At 35.4% G+C, this 13,176-nt stretch overlaps 1 protein-coding gene across 1 annotated transcript in view; it reads left to right on the forward strand.

The window, feature by feature from the left end:
* The window catches only part of NECAB1 (N-terminal EF-hand calcium binding protein 1), a 180,765-nt gene that overhangs the window by 18,396 nt on the left and 149,193 nt on the right, over window positions 1–13,176 (forward strand). The window lies entirely within an intron of this gene.

Below are 13,176 nucleotides of genomic sequence, written 5' to 3' on the forward strand. Positions count from 1 at the left end.
TAATTATTTGGAAGTGTTAAGTAAGAGAGATGAAGGTATTTACTGACGTGTACATATGCAAGATTGTGTATGTTTCAGATTTCCAGTTTCTGACTTGAGTAACTAGATGGATGATGAGGCTATTAACTTCTTTATGGTTATGAAAGTGTCCTACTTGTGAAAAGCTTGATTTTGTTTTAATATTGGTCACTTTTAGTTATGAGAGTTCTCCTGTATCTGTTGATCTAGTAATAAGTGATATTTCTGTGTCTTTCTTAATATTCAAAATCACACCTAAGTTGTTAAAATACCTGAAAATGTAATAGCCTGTACGTTACCAACTTTTTATGGCCATGAGAATATTGGTTTAGAATTTACAAGAAAATATTAGAGTAATAACAGTAAATAATCTTATTAAAAGATTATTATGCTGTGTTAGGCATAATTTTATTTAATCCTTATAACAATATTGCAAGGAAGATACTGTCATTGTCCCAATTTTATTTATGAGTAATCTGAGACACAGGCAACTCATCCAATGGCATGGAGTGAGTAAACAGGATTTGTATCCAGATTTTCTTCTAACCTAAAAGTCTTAGCACTTAAGTAGGATGCTTCATTTGCTGTGGCTCATCTCTGTAGCAGAATTGTGCTGTTGAAATCTAGAAATACCAATACTTCCACATGGAGAATCCTAAATGATTCAGTGTAATTTTAAAAAATGACAAAAATATTTGAAATTATTTTGGCTATGTTCCTGTTTTAAGGTGGCATGGTATGATGGAGAGTTGGAACTTTAATCTGCTATTTGTTCATTCACTCATTCCTTTATTTGCTTAATAATGCCTTTAATGCCAGAGACTGTGCTAGATGTTGGGAATACAAAGACAAAAGAATATATATACTTTAGTATACATTTACTAGGATGTGATCTTAGACTAATTCATTAACCTCTCTGAGTTCATTTCCTCATTTTTTGAAAATAGGAATAATAAGAATTTGCAGGGCTACTAGGAAGAAAAAAACAAGTAAATATATGTAAAGTCCCAAGGATGTTGTTTAGAATATTGTGAGTAATCAAAACATGTCAGTTCCCCTTTGCCTTCACTAATTTCTTATAGGTCCTAAAGATATGATCTCTTCACTTGTGAACTAAGGAAGGCAGACTATAAAAAACTGAGCCCTTACAAGATTTTATGTTACTAGGACAAATTATATACTGTGTAATAAACGGAACTCATCTTTGATTTTTGCACATGGATTTGAGAAAATGTAGTCAATAAACTCTAAAATCTTAGGGATTTGAGGTGGGGTAAGGGCATGGTGGTTGGGGACAACATTGTCCTCTGGGAGCTTAGCATCTTCTTGATAGATGAGTCATGTACACAGAGAAAATTGAATGTTTTTCTCTTTTTTCTTTTTTTGAGACAGAGTTTTGCTCTGTTGCCCAGGCTGGAGTGCAGTGGTGCAATCTCGGCTCACCACAACCTCCACCTCCGGGGTTCAAGAGATTCTCCTGCCTCAGCCTCCCAAGTAGCTGGGACTTCAGGCACGTGCCAGCATGCCAGGCTAATTTTTTGTATTTTTGGTACAGATGGGGGTTCATCCTGTTAGCCAGGATGGTCTCGATCTCCTGCCCTCGTGATCCACCTGGCTTGGCCTCCCTAAGTGCTGGGATTACAGGCGTGAGCCACTGCGCCTGGTGAAAATTGATTAATTTTCGACATCAACATCAACAGCACAACTCTGCTATAGAGATGAGCCACAGCACATGAAGCATCAATAATTTTCAATGCGTTTATAATGCAAGAGGCATCACTAAGCCAAATGAGTGAGAAAACACTCTAATGCATTAGAGTTCTGAGGAGGGAGAGGTTTCTGGGATAGGATGGCCTAGGAAGGCTTATGGACTCATTGTCCTCAAATACATCTCCAAAGATGAGTAAAAATTCAGATAGCCGGCAAAAAAGAAAGATGATTATCCATTAGGACCAATTCAGTTTAAGTGACAAAAACCTAATTCAGATTGGTTAAGGTAAAATTGGGAAATAGTTGGCTCCTATAATTGAAAAAAAACCCAAATGGTAAAGCTTTGAGTACAGCTTTATGTAGGTATTCAGAAATTACTCTCTTTATCTATCTCCTTTCTTATCTCTACATCTCAATTTTGGTTTGTGTCTGTCTGGTCTTCCTTTCAGGTAGGCTTTCTTACCAGGGGTGGCGAGATAGCACCTAGAACCCATCCCACCAGTTCAACAGGTCAGAATAAAGAGAGAATTTCTCCTTTACATTAATTTTAGCAAAAATCTCAAGATTTTCTCTGATTTATCAACTAATCACATGCCCATCCTTGAAGCAATAACTGAGGGATTGGTTGAAGTGGTTTTCTAGGCTTAGATTATACACACCCCCCCAGAGAGGGTGGGTGCATAAAGCTGCACCTCAAATAGAGTGGGAGAGAGAGCAGATGATCTCTCAAGCAAAAATCAGTGTTTCTACAAAAAGAAGAGAGAATAGATGTTGACCAGGCAAAATTAACAGATGTGCCTCTTTTTGAGGGTAAACTAGCTGAAAAAGCAGTGATTATCTAGTGAGAATGCAGGTATAGAGGAGGGGAAATACAAGCAATTTGATTATGTATTGTACTCCTCTTTCTACCTCTAATGCCTGTGTTAAAATATTTAGTTTTCATTTACCAGTGAAATTTGTCTACAAATGGAGTATTTTTCACATTGCTAATTTTGAATCTACATCCACTACAAACTAAATATTCCTCAGACAAATGTTTCATCTGTCATTCTACGAAAGCCCGAGTAAACAGAAGTGATTTTTTTGTTGCTTTTCTCCTAGGCTCACATAAAATGTTATTGTTAATTCTCCATGGAAATGACATTAAATGGATTTCTTTCACTAAATTAGGAGCATTTTTTCTAGCCACGAAAACTAATACACATTCATTCCCTCAGAATGAAGACAGTTTTTTTTTTTCATTTTCCCAGCACAATTCCAAGTGACAAAAATATTTTGATGTAACAAATGAGCTTTCCCCAAAAAGTACCTAAATATTTGATGTCAAGTCAGTAAAGAACCAAGCATTTGACTGAATTATTCATTTTTCTACCTGATATCTGTGCATTTGGTTGATTTTAAACCTAGAGCAGCTTTAATGACCTGCTTCCAGGAATGTGTCTTGGGAGACATGCTTTCCGGGACCTCATCTGAATCATTTAACCTTGTCGTACTTCAGTTTCCTTCCCCTCCTGAAAAGACAAATAAAAAGATGAAACTACGTCAAGAAATTATTGTAATGATTATAGTCAATAAAATTTAGACTAAAAGTGCCTCACAAGGTAACAGGTCAAAATATACTTACTTTTATAAGCAGTGACGAAACGAATTTCATTTCTCCAAATAATCTGTAAAATACATGGAGCCAGGGTAGAATGTCTAGAGTTAAGAAACTGAATCTGTTGAGTCGATTACTGAGTTAAATATATGTTATCTTTCAAGATCTAATATGAATACATATAACTAATTTTGCCATGTTGATAACATAGAGTCAGCTTTTAATATATTTTAATATGTTAAAATATTTTAATGCTACATAATTATTATATTACATTATTATTATTATTTTTAGAGGCAAAGTCTCACTCTGTCACCCAGGCTGGAGTGCAAGTGATGTAATCGTAGCTCAATGTAACCTTGAATTCCTAGGTTCAAGTGATCCTCCCTGTCAGCCTAGTGAGTAACTAGCGCTATAGGTACACACCAGCACACCCAGCTAATTAAATTTTTTTTTTTTGTAGAGACAGGGTCTCACTGTGTTGCCCAGGCTGGTCTTAAACTCCTTGCCCCAAGTGATCCTTCTGCCTTGGTATCCCAAACTAATTTTTCAAAACAGTTTTATTTTAAAAGTTTTAGATTTACAGAAAATTGTGAAGCTCGTGTACAGAGTTCCCATATAACCTGAAACCAAGTTTCCCTTGTTATTAACCACTCTATAATTAATTAGTGTGGTACATTTGTTGTAACTGATAAATCAATGTTGATAAATTATTTGTCAACTAAAATCCACACTTTATTCAGATTTTTTAGTTTTTGTATAATGTTATTTTCTGTTCCAGGATCACATCAAAGATACTGAAACTGCATTCGGTCATTATGTCTCCTTAAGTTCCTCTTGGTTGAAACAGTTTCTCAGACTTTCTTTGATTCAATAATCTTGACAGGTTTCAGGGAGTACTAGGTCTGCTATTTTGTAGCGCGCACTTCATTTGGGATTTGTCTGATGTTTTTCTCTTAATTAGACTGGAAATATGTGTTTGAGAGAGAAAGACCACAAAGGTAAAATGCCATTATATCATATCAAGGATATATGTGATCAGTATGATTTAGGATGCTGATGTTGACATTGATCACCTGGCTGAGGTAGCGTTTGTCAGCTTTCTCCACTGGAAAGTTTACTCTTTCAACTCTTTTCATACTTTTCTCTGTAGGAAAGTCACTATACCTAGCCCACACCCAAGGAGAGGGGAGTTATGCTCTACCTCTTTGATGTCTGAGTATCTGCATTAATTATTTCGAATCCTTTTGCGTGGGAGATTTGTCTATTCTCTTATTTATTTATTTAACATTTATTCACAACATTATGGACACATGGATATTTATTGTATACTTTGGATTATAATCCAATATCATTCAATTTGTTTTGTTGTTCAAATTTTCCCACTTTGGCCATTGGGAGCTCCTTTAGTTGACTCCTGTGTTCCTTTGACATACCCTCATAATTATGGGTGGGGGAGTTTTTACATTCTGGTATTAACAGATGCTTCAGGCTCATCTTTGATAATCTCTACTCCAGTCTGGAAAAAATTATTTCTCTGAGGAACTCAGGTCTTTTTTGTCAGAAAATGTTATTAGAAACCAAGGTCTGGATAATTGTGCTCATTATTACTGATGTGTCTTCATTGCTTCTAAGCCCTCTCAACTAAGAAGCAAGGAAATACATATGTGTATACTAACCCATGTGTATTCACATATCTATAAATATTTCTGTACCTATGAGTACCTATACTGAGCTAAACATGAGTTTATATTAATGTCTCAGACTCGAATCCATTACCACATGGATCATTCTAGACTTCTCTCTTTGCTTCTCTATATCCTCTTACTCCAATAGTGAGAAAACTGGCTCCTAGCCTCAGCCACCTATTTACATAATTGTTTAATCCCAGTCTACATGTGTACTAGTATCAGAATGTTTAACTCATACCCTATGGAAAACAACTTCATCAACTACAGCACAGTCTTATATACATTTTCTTTTGCCTTTAGCTTATAGACTTCACTATTTTCCAGAGTTACTTAGGTTAGCACCACTTTCCCTCAATCTCTCCAGTGAGATTGTTTTGTACATTCCTAATAGAGTTAAATTGTTTTGTCACATTCTGCATTCTATTCTGGGATTCCCTGAACTCTTAAATTATTTTTTAAGATTTTGCATGCATTAAAGTTCATTCTTTGCACAGTAAAGTTCTATAGGTTTTGGCAAATGCATGTTATATATCTATCATAGCATGTCATACAAAATAGTTTACCCACCTTCAAAAGTCCTCTGTGCTTGTCCTATTCAACCCTCCCTCCAACTTCCCCAAACTCCTGACAACCACTGATCTTTTTCCCTTTCCAAAAGGTCATAAAATTGGAATCATATAGTACGTAACATTTTCAGACTAGCTTCTTTCAGTTAGCAATATGGATTTAAGATTCATCCAAGTTTTTCCACGACTTCATAGCACAATTTTTTATCATTGTATAATATTTCATTGTGTGGATGTATCACATTATTTTATCCATGCTTCTACTTCAGTTGAGTTACTTCAGTAGAGACATGAACAAAATAATTTCTTTCCCATTTTTTGTGATCATGAATAAAGCTGTGATATACATTCACAGGCAGGTTTTAAGTGGAAAAGTTTTCAAATGTTGGATAAACACCTTGGAATGTGATTGCTAGATAAGAATGTACCAAAATGTCTTCCAAAGTGGCTGTATTATCTTGCTTTTCTACCAGTAATGAATGTTTCCATTGCTCCACTTTCTAGCCAAAAATTGGTATTTTCAGTTTTTTCAGGTTCTGTATCTCATTACTGTTTAAATTTTCAATTCCCTAATGACAATATGGAACATCTTCTCAAATGCTTGTTTGTCATCTGTATATCTTCTTTGGTATAGAGTCTGTTTAGATCTTTTGCTGATTTTTAGTTGGCTTTTGTTTTCTTACTGTTGAGTTTAAGAATTCTTTGTATAATATGGATACAAGTCCTTACTCAGATATGTGTTTTGCAAATATTTTCTCCCAGGCTGTGGCTTGTCTTTCATTGTCTTAACAGTTTCCCCTCCTCACAGAGCAAAAGTTTTTCATTTCAATGAAGTCCAATTTACTAATTTTTCTTTTATGGTATTGTATCTAAAAGCTCATCATTCAAATCACGGTCACTTAGATTTTCTCCTAATTTTTAATTTTAAATGTTTGTGGGAACAATGATTAACTCTTCCTTCATTTTGATATTGATAATGTGTGTTTTCTCTCATTTTCTTGCTTAGGTTGATTAGAGGTTCATCAATTCTATCAATCTTTTCAATCATATTTTAGTTCTATTTATTTTCTCTATTGTTTTCCTGTTTTAATTTCATTGGTTTCTGCCCTAATTTTATTATTTATTTTCTCCTGCTTATTTTGAATTAAATTATTCTTCTCTCTTTAGTGTCCTAAAGTTGAAACCCAGATGTTGATTTTGGATCTTTCTTCTTTTAACATTTCTTGCAGAGCAGTTCTGCTGACAATTAATTTGTTCAGTTTTATTTGTCTGAGAAGGTCTTTATTTGATCATTACCTTTGAAGAGTAATTTCACCAGATGCAGAATTCTAGGTTGTGATGTTTTCTTTCAGTGCTTTAAATATTTCACTACATATTCTTACTGCTTGCATTGTTTCTGACAAGAAGTCCACTGTAACTGTAATTCTTCTCCTTAGCCCTCTATAGCGGAGATGCTTGTTTTCTTCTCTTTCTGTCTACATTTCCTCTTTGTCTTTGGTATGTTGCAGTTTGAATCTGATATACTCAGGTATGAGTTTGGTTTTGGGCGAGGGGAGATTTATCCTCTTTGGTACTCTCTGAGCTTCTTGGATCAGTGGTTTGGTTTCTGTCATGAATTTTGTCTTGGCCGTTATTACTTGAAATATTTCTTTTGCCCTGTACTCTTCTTCTTCTTCTGGTATTCCAGTTACATGTAACAGTTTTTGAAATTTCCCAGTTCTTGGGTTTTTTACATTCTCTTTTTGCTACGCATTGCTGTTTCAGAAAGTCAGTGTTTTAAAAGGATAATAATTTTAAATGCTCACAAAAACTAGATTAAAATTGCCACAGGGGAGGAGAAATACTGACATTTCTATTGACCTATCCTCAAGTTCTTTGATTCTTTCTTCAGTTGTGTCAAGTCCACTGATAAGCCCAACAGAAGCATTCTTCATTTCTGTAACAGTTTTCATATATATTCTTTGTTATAATTTTTATCTGTCTGTTTACATTACCCATCTCTCCTTCCATATTGTGTACTTTTTCCAGTAGAGGCATATTAATCATAGTTATTTTAAATTTCTTGTTTCATTATTCTATGATTTGTGTCATATCTGAATCTGGTTCTAATGCTTGTTTTGTCTCTTCAGGCTATGCTTTTCCTTGCATTTTAGCATGATTTGTGAATTTTTTTGTGTGTGAAAGCCAGGCATGATGTATCAGGTAATGGGAACTGAGATAAATAAGCCTCTAGTATGCGGATTTATGTCAATCTCACTAGGTTGGGTTGTGTTTAATGTTTGCTCTAGTGATAGCGCCAGAAGCTTCAAATTCCTTTTGTGTCTTTTTGATTTTTCTGTTGACTGAGTTTCCCTAAGTACTCCCCCTCAAAAGGACTAAGTCTGGCGGCTCTTTCATTCACCATTCACCATTATCATACAGGAGTCCTTCTGTGGTGGTAAGGAGCGGGGAAGCAGACTTGATCTCTAAACTTATGATTGAATCTGAGTTTCTTTGTGGGCCTGTGTGCCTGGGCTGACACCTTTGCAGGTGTTTCTTAGCTCTCCACGCTATAAGTTGAGGAAGAAAGGTTAGTATAAACTACAGTGAGAAAAATGCCTGTCTTCTCAGGTGGGACAGGGCTCTGGTAAAGTCTTTGACCTGGAAAGTAGACCTTTTTTATGGAGAACATTTGGGGTATATTTGTTGATAACTCTTCCCCTCCTCCTGCCAGAGCCACAAAGGAATCTTTCTTACCTCCTCACTGTGAGAAACTGGTGAAGTTTCTGGAGATAAAACCTACCAAAGGATGGAGGTTCAGCAACAGCTGCACCTCGGGCAGTTTCTCCTCTCCTGCTCGTCCACAATCAGCCTCCAGCAATTCATCAAAACCACCATTAAAGGGTCCCTCTCAGTTTATGGCTACAGTAGCTTCTGTTTCAAATAAGCAGATCTTAGCTGTAATTCTTTGCTTTTACCTGTCTTTCCAGATTTGGGGTAGCAGTTTACCCTGACTTCAGTTGTCCAATGAGTCGAAGAAAAGTCATTGAATTTCAGGTTTTTTCAGCTTTTTGTTGTTTTAAGGACAGGAATTATGACATCTAAGGTTTAATGTTGGAGCTAAAATTAGAAGAGGTGTTTTATTTTCATTTATATATTGTTAGTAAGTTGTTTTAAAACAAATATATGACATGAAAAGGTCAGAATAGGAGTAATTAAATTCAATAATTTCTATGAGTTCATTTTGTTCTAAGGATTCCATTATTATTATTGAACATGATAATGTTTTGATGTTTTCATTTTGATAAACTACAATATTTAAAGTGCTCAAAAATGCTAAAGTAATACCTAAGTGAAAAAACAGTGTTTTGAGAGCATAATCATTTTAAATGCTCACAAAAATAGGCTTAAAATTGCTGTGGGCGAGGGGTAGTGCTCAGATCAGAGGTCTAGTTGTTGTCATGTTTGTGGATGCAGCTTGAAGGAGACATTAAATTAGTGTTTAAATAGTCTTTTTTTAAAAAAAAAGAAAAAATAAAAAGAAGCACTAATTTTAAGATTTACAAACCTGATTACCTAAAAAAAAAATAAAATTTCTGTCATTAAACACACCTCAAATACCCATTTTCTATGTGTACTCAATAAATATTTTCAAGGAAGAGTAGAAAATGGAAATTAAAAACACGTAAATGATCTTCGCTTAGCAAGAGTGAACTAGTAAATCCATATCTACCATTGTTGAACTCTTACTATGTGCTAGGTGCCGTGTTAAGTGTTTTCTATGTAGCTTCTCTCTTAATCCTCTCAATAGCCAGGCATTGATGAAATCTGAAACTTAAAAGAGTTAGTTGGCACTTCCAAAGTTTTTTCTGGGCCCTTTTCTTCCTCGTTGTAGGCATTCTCCTTGGGAGAACTCACTCACTTCTGAGACCTCAATTACTTGATATTGGTAACTCCCAAACATACATCTCAAGCCCCCATCCCCCATTTGACTTTTCTAGACCCCTGTGATTCTACTACTGTGTACTAGATGCCTCTACTTACTCCACAGGTACCCCTAATCTCAACATATCCAGAAGAACACTCTTTACCACACTCCATGCTTTTGCTCAGTGTTCTCTCTAGCAATGAATGATGATACCATCCATCTGTTGCTCAGTTTGGAAAGCAAGTCTCATCCTTGACATACTTGCTGTCTCTCACCCATCACCTCTACCTATCACCAATGTGTGGTGATTCTGTCTCTGCCACCTTTGATTTTTGCCTGGACTTCTGCAATGCCCTGTCAACAAGTCTTCTCATAGCATTCCCCTCCACTCCATTCTACTTACTGCAACCACAGTAAGGTTTCTAAAATATGATTGTGGCTCCTGAGCACTCTTGGGGTAAATTAAAACTCTTTATCATAATTTTGATGGTTTCTCTCTCATGATATTTCCTCTTCATATCTGACTCCTTCTATCCTCCAAATATATACCCTTTGGCTGGGTATACTGATTTTTCTTTTCAATTTCCAACCCAAGTCCTTTCTTGCCTCCTAGCCTTGTCATTTGCATTCTCTCTGCCTGGAGTACTTTCTCTTTAAAGATCTTCCTTCACTAACCCCTATTTTTCATTTGTGTCTCATCACAAGTGCCACTTCTTCTGGGAAACCTTCCCTATCCCTTTATAGCTGGACCAAATTTTTTTTTCCCAAATGCTCTCACATCGCCCTGTGTCTCGTAGAATCCCCCTTATTATATCGTACCATTTACTATGTCATAATTATAAGATCCGTAAAAGCTTGTCTACCTGTGTTCTTAATACAAAACACAGTTTTTGGCACATACTAGGACCTTGATAAACATTTGATGAAAGAGTGGATAAAATGCTCTACTAGCAAAAGGCAAATCATGTTTAAAACTCAAGATTTTTTTATCCCAAGACTGTGGTCTAAGCAACTGCACTCTGCTGCCTCCATCTCAAAAAAATTATTGGAATTTGGAATATAAGGCCAGGATAATTTTTAAGTAAAGCAGAGGAGGGCCAACTATTTTCAGGATAAACTTGGACAAAGCATGTAATTCCAATAGAAAAGCTGAAAACCTGTGCCCTTTGGTGGTAAAAGTTCAAATTTGGTACCATAGGAAATCAGACCTTACAAGATTTGGTTATTCTGTGAAGCCAAACCTGTATAAATCAAAGGTTAACTCTGTTGTTCCATTTTAAAAGAAAATATCAACAGGAAAATTGAAGTTTGAATAAAATGTTTCTAATGAAAATTTATAATTGCTTTATAAATACGGAATCACACTACAAGGGAATATTTTCCCTATCCTTTAAAAAATGTAATACTTTTGTTTAACATTAAGGCTCTAGGATATAAGTCTTCAAAAGTAACTCTTTGCAATTGCTTGTTTAAACGTGTGGCCACCTAAAGTGAAGTCTTTCAGGAATACTGCATGTGGTCACAACAGGTTTTCAAAGCATACTTTCCACCCTTCAGGCCAAGACTGTAAGCTAATGCTTCCTTTTTCTTTTTATATATTTTCTTCTAATAAGAGGGTTTTTTTTCCTAAATAAAAGGCTTTTATCCCCAGAGAAGCATCAGAGCACTTATTAATTGATGCTTTTATTTGATAGAATGCACATTATTATTTGAAATCACTTACTTATCATAATTATAAAGCAGTATTACTGGGGCCCACCCTATCCACAGGGTGCATAGGCACCCGAGTGCAGTAATTGTCTGTTTTCACTCACCTGAGAAATATTAGCCATTCACCAAGGAAAACATATTCCATCATCAATATATACGTATTACATTCATTACATATCATAGTGTTGGAGATGGAAATAGGGGGTCGATTTCTGTTTTACTTTTTTCTTTCTTTTATTTTTTTTTTTAATAGTACATGGAAAGGTCTTTCTTTTCTCTCTTTAACCTCAGTCTGATTTGTTTCCAGTTTTTCAACCTGGCAATGTATTTTTCATCAAAGCAAGGAGATACACAGTAGAAAGACCACACTATGTCTTGTCTAGCATATCCATCAGGTTACATGGGGCTAAGTTTAAAATAGTCATATGAGGCATAAAACTACCTCATTCAAAAACAGAAACACAAAATTAGGCAATCGATGAGCCTGGAGATTGAACTTCATTTTGCACTGGGTTGTTATGTCACCTGAATGGCTAAGCTGGGTTGGCCCAGGAGGACCCAGAAGATCAGGTCCCTGGATCTGTGCTTGATTCAAATCTGGATTTATTCTACTTCTAAGGCTGTGTCTGCCTAGTTAAATGTTGGCAAAAATTAACTGGAAAATTAGATTATTGTGCCTTTTGTGTTGAAAAGCAAAATGAAATACAATTTAAAACTTCCAGGAGTATTTATATTTATATTTTTTGCAAATAAGTTTTTTTAAAAAATGTTGTAGTCTCTAAGTCCTTATCTGAAAAAAATAAGTAATTCTATGATTAGGCTTATTTTATCCTTTATAGTAAAAATTCGAATTTCTTGTCTACCCACCCCTCCATGCCCTCTGCGAGATTCTAATTTTCTGGTGGGGCTTAGGAATCTGCATTTCAGCAGTACTCCAGGCAATGTGTGGGCCATATTTTGGGGAAACAAAATGTTCTAGATGAATCTAGAGGAGCTAATTCTATTAAATCAGATATTCTTCTCCTCAAAGACGAATTCCACTTTGTTCAGTATAGCGTTGTTGGTATAACTACGTTATAGGAGTTTTGTGACCCTGGGCAAATTTCATCGTCCTTAAACCTCAGTTTTTTCATTATAGATGGAAAGGATCTTACTATCATTTACAGTTCTTTGTCAGCTTATCCGAGATAACTGAAAAACTAGCTCCCTGCACGGAGAGAAAGATACTTCCCTCTCTTTTCTCGTCCATTTGTTTCTCTAGGTTTGCTGCTGCTATGTTTTGTACAAATCTTTTGCCTCTTATTAATGTGTTTCTTCCGTCTCTGCTGATCTAGATTTTACCTGTTGTCCAAAGTCAGGGCGAATGCTACTAAAACCCCCCAGGCCCCCAAGTGAAAAGAATCTTTTATTACCCAGACTCCCATACAGTTAAAATACCTCTGTCTCATTGCATTAACCGTATTCTACTGTATAAAATACTTATAATGTCTGTATATGTTATCTTTTTTACGATCTCTTTTATTATATGTTATCTCTCTGACTGGGTTTCACCTTTGTGCCCTACAGTAAGTAAAATGTCTTTGGCTTTAAAGGTACTCACTGATTTAAAGGGCATAGGAATGGACATAGTTTGTTAGAATATAACAACTACTCTGATATACATTTATTAAACACATCATATTTATCCTGCAATCTGCTAGGTCCTGTATGTGTTTGGTACCACAAAGGTAAAACATCGAAATAATTGACTCTGTGTTGAGCTCTTTATTTGGTTATGTGGATACCTTTCTTGCATGGTCTGTTAAATGGTTCATTAAATGTTAAATGTTTGTCATGTGAATAAATGAACCAAAAAAATACCTAGAACCATGTAGACTTATATTTTATTAGATTGTACATGTCTGTGTTCTATGTCATACTAAGATATGTTAATTTTTTTTTTCTTTTAACACCTTCAGCTGTTCTTTCTTTTTGAAT

The sequence above is a fragment of the Rhinopithecus bieti genome, unplaced genomic scaffold, assembly GCF_001698545.2.
Source record: "Rhinopithecus bieti isolate Rb0 unplaced genomic scaffold, ASM169854v2 scaffold_5179, whole genome shotgun sequence".
NCBI lineage: Eukaryota > Metazoa > Chordata > Mammalia > Primates > Cercopithecidae > Rhinopithecus > Rhinopithecus bieti.